A 3,724-nucleotide genomic window follows, 5' to 3' on the forward strand; every position below is an offset into this window, starting at 1 on the left:
AAAAAAAGAAAAAAAAACAAGACTGGGGCACTGGTAAAAGTTTGCCTTGTGTTTAATGTTCTGGTTCTTGATGTTTATTTGAAGATACTTCAGAAGCAAGTTGTTAGTTAAAAAATGTGGAAATGTGTTTTTCTAAGATGGTTCAGGGAATAAATTCTCTTCATTTTGTTTTTTTCCCTTTCTTGTTTAACCCTGTGTTAATTAAGATGACTGTCCTAATGTTGATATGTTGATCTTTCAACCTGGCTTTTTATATGGGTAATGTGTATTTTATGTTTTGTTTGAAAGTGTGGATAGTCTTGTGGCAGAAATGGGAAATCAATTTTTTATTTTATTTTTTAATTATTATTATTATTTATTTTTTTTTTTGAGAACTGAGCATGTTCCACTGGAGGAAAACATCTTACTTCATTTATGCATCTACAAAAGCAACTATTGAATACACTAAGTTAACACCTATGGGAGCTCTTAGGATAAGATTGAGATTAGTCTGTTTTATAGAACACAAGACAGAGACACCTAGTTTGTCCCACATTATTCCATAGCCTGTAAAATTTCACTCCATGTAGCCTCAGTCAGGGACCAGTGACTTGTCTCTTTAAAGCATATTTTCAAAAAGGCCCTCAGGTTTAACTTTAAATTACTTGGAGAAGAACAATGGTTTCAGTAGTGCCAATGGTTAATCACCATCACTGTTAAATATTTATGACTTGTACTTAATTTGAATTTGTCTGCATTTAATGTCAAGCCCTTTCTTAATGTTTTGCTTTTCTCTTGCAGATTTGAAGAGCATTTGAGCACCTGTGAATATGCTTGCACACTGGAATAGAGTTACTGCTCAGTTTTCTTTTGGAGGAGATTGAGCTATTTCAGTCTCTCACTGCAAGATGTTTTGTCCAATCACTGAGCAATTTTTGAGGCTTCTTTTTTCTTGTTTTTTTTTTTTTTTTGTTATTGTTGTTGTTCTTTTTCTTTTTTGTGTGTGTGTATGTTTTTTATTTGTTTTAAAGACCACCTTCGATTTTTTGACTTTTTTGAAACAGTGAACATCAGAAGGGGATCTAGTATTACAGCATTTATTACAGTGATAGTGTATTTAGAGACATAACTACCTTTCTACTTCTCTGCTTTTAAATGAGCATTTTTTAAAATATAGGCTGTATTCGTTTTTTTTCTCTAAATCTATGAAGTTAACTGCATTAAAATGTGCTCGATTTAGAACATCTGCTTTACCACGTGTACTATAAAATACAGTACTTAAAGCAAGTTATTTATAGTTTATTATTATATGCTTTCAAGGTGAGAAGATTCAGTAAGTGAACTTTGGAAAATATTCATGTGAATTAAATGAGGTTCAGAACTCTTTTTTTAAGTATTGCTATCATAAGTAATGTAATATTTTGAATATGGTTATACAAATAGATAATAGTAGTTTGTATAGTGTCCAAACATTACTTACTCTTTGCAAAGATGTTTTGAATGAAGTTTTCATATTTGATTTGCAGTGTTAGTATGAATTAAATCCATAAATAAAGCAGTTGAAAAAGATAACTGGTGTTGTAGAAATATCTTCTGAGCTAAGCAGAAGTTTGATTTTGGAGTTCTTCATATCACATATTCTCTCAGCTCTTATGTGTAAGCTTATGAATTTGTATTCTGCTGCTGATTTTTTTACATTCCCAAAACTTAGTTTTGTGAATAATTCAACAAAATAAAACTTTTGAGTTAAATGGGTGTTTGATTTTCAGGTTCATATACACCAAAATTTTGTGTTTTTATCTCTTGAAGGTTCAAATATTCTGAAGTATTTGAGGTGGTAGACGACATTGCATCAACATTTAAGACAATTTAATGTTGAAATTTTCTGTTTTTCAGTTCCCTGAGAAGATCAAGTGAAGCTTTTGAGATGATCGAACACCAATTTTAGGATAACATAATCCAGTGTTGCCTAGCCTGTTTGCTTATCTCTTTGTATCTGTCTGATGTCTGATGACTGAAAAAAAAATATGTACCGTTCAATGTATATTAAAATTAAAATATGATTTGAAGAATGCATTCATCCTATGACAAAACCTGAATTCAACTTGTAACAAAACTTGAGGTTACTATTTTATGGAGCCTGATTCCTTACCAGCTTGTTACTGAAATAGTTCAAATTACCAGAGGTTCTCAGTTGAGTATTATTGCATGTCATCATTCTGTTGATATGACATAGGTAGAGGCATGCAGGAAAGTGAGAACAAAGTTTTAAAAAAATAAAAATCAATTCTTCTAAAAATGACAGAAGGTCTGGAGTCAGCTAAACAAAGGAATTGATGTTGGCTGTCCTACATATGGATGGAATAAAATGCGTTAGCTTGATTCTTTGCTGTTATTCTAAGTGGAACCATTGACAGATCTTAATTGAAAGAGATCACACTGCTGGTATTCCCAGAAGTTTTTCTGTCTTGGTCCAGATCCATGCCAATTGTAACACATTTCAAAAGTGTTTCTGTATTGAACTACTTATAAATCTTTATCTGTTCCTAGTACATTGAGAGAAATAGTGAAGAGGAGAAGGAGAGCTCTAGTGGGATGTAGTTCCCTCTGCTTTTGCAGATCTGGTGGAGAGTCATCTTTTCTGTGAAAGGTAGTAAGTAATAACAAGTTTAACCACTAATAGAGAAAGTGAGAGAATCTGGAAATGTCAGTAGACATGCTCAGACTGAAATAAAAATTGCACCTTTGTTTAGTGACAGCCTCTCAGGAGAAAGCTAAAGGATTAAGTAGCTGAGAGATTGTTCTTTCCAGTTCAAATATGATACTGACAAAGCAGTGCTGTGACATGTGCTCCATAGTTTAAAAAGAAAGCATCGGTACTTTAAATTGAATGACTCATGGAGTGATCATGGGAACTTGATAACAGCATGGTAGGGCATGGCAGGCAAACCTCCACTCCCATTCAGTAACCCTTAAAAGAAATTCTAGTGGCCAGTATGATTAAGACAAACGAAGCCTCCATGAAAGGAAATAACCCATCCACTCTTTTTGGGTGCAAGAAAAAAATTAATTGCATTAAAACTCTTGCTGTTAAGGTAAGATGTTATTAAAATTATTCAACTATATGATTAATTTATTATAATATATTTTTGCCTGATACAGAAAGTGGGAAAAATGCATTTAGTAACCTTCCTGGGTAGTCTTGCCAATAGTAGAATATGTGGTATTTGGATTAAAACTCCCATGAAAGCTTGAACGTGTAAATGTCTTTATGTATTTACATATGGATAGGCAACTTATGGCGATATTTGGGTGGTAAGTTCACAAAGGTTTATGCAAAGTGCCAGTTTTCCACTGAAACTACTTTGAACTAAAAGCCTTGTGAAATATGGATTGGTGCTTGATTTAAATCCTGTCTCACCCTACTCCTTCACTCTTTCACTTTGTTTCGGCTGGAAAGAGATCTGAATTTTTGAATTTTCTGCTGGAAAGAGATCTGAATTCTTGAAGTTCAGGGAGAGTTACCATCTCTCTCAAAAAGCAAAGGAAAACAAGTTTTTGAACTGGAGGATCATATATTCTGGCCTCATGTCCTGCCATGTAGTTGAGATGTAAACTTTAGAACCAATTTAGGCCTAATATATATATATTTATTAATCAATATATATATATTGAGATTCTACTTCTGATAGTTTCATAACCATTGACAACTAAAAATGATTATTAACACTATAAAAAAATTGAA

At 32.7% G+C, this 3,724-nt stretch overlaps 1 long non-coding RNA gene across 1 annotated transcript in view; it reads left to right on the forward strand.

Moving 5' to 3' along the window:
- LOC104910514 overlaps positions 1-2,008 on the forward strand; it is a 13,183-nt gene extending 11,175 nt beyond the window's left edge. The window contains exon 3 of the long non-coding RNA XR_793128.3: positions 781-2,008. This is a non-coding gene — a long non-coding RNA (uncharacterized LOC104910514). The remainder of the gene's footprint in view (positions 1-780) is intronic.
- The last annotated feature ends 1,716 nt before the right edge of the window (positions 2,009-3,724 follow it).

The sequence above is a fragment of the Meleagris gallopavo genome, chromosome 4 (genome assembly GCF_000146605.3).
Source record: "Meleagris gallopavo isolate NT-WF06-2002-E0010 breed Aviagen turkey brand Nicholas breeding stock chromosome 4, Turkey_5.1, whole genome shotgun sequence".
NCBI lineage: Eukaryota > Metazoa > Chordata > Aves > Galliformes > Phasianidae > Meleagris > Meleagris gallopavo.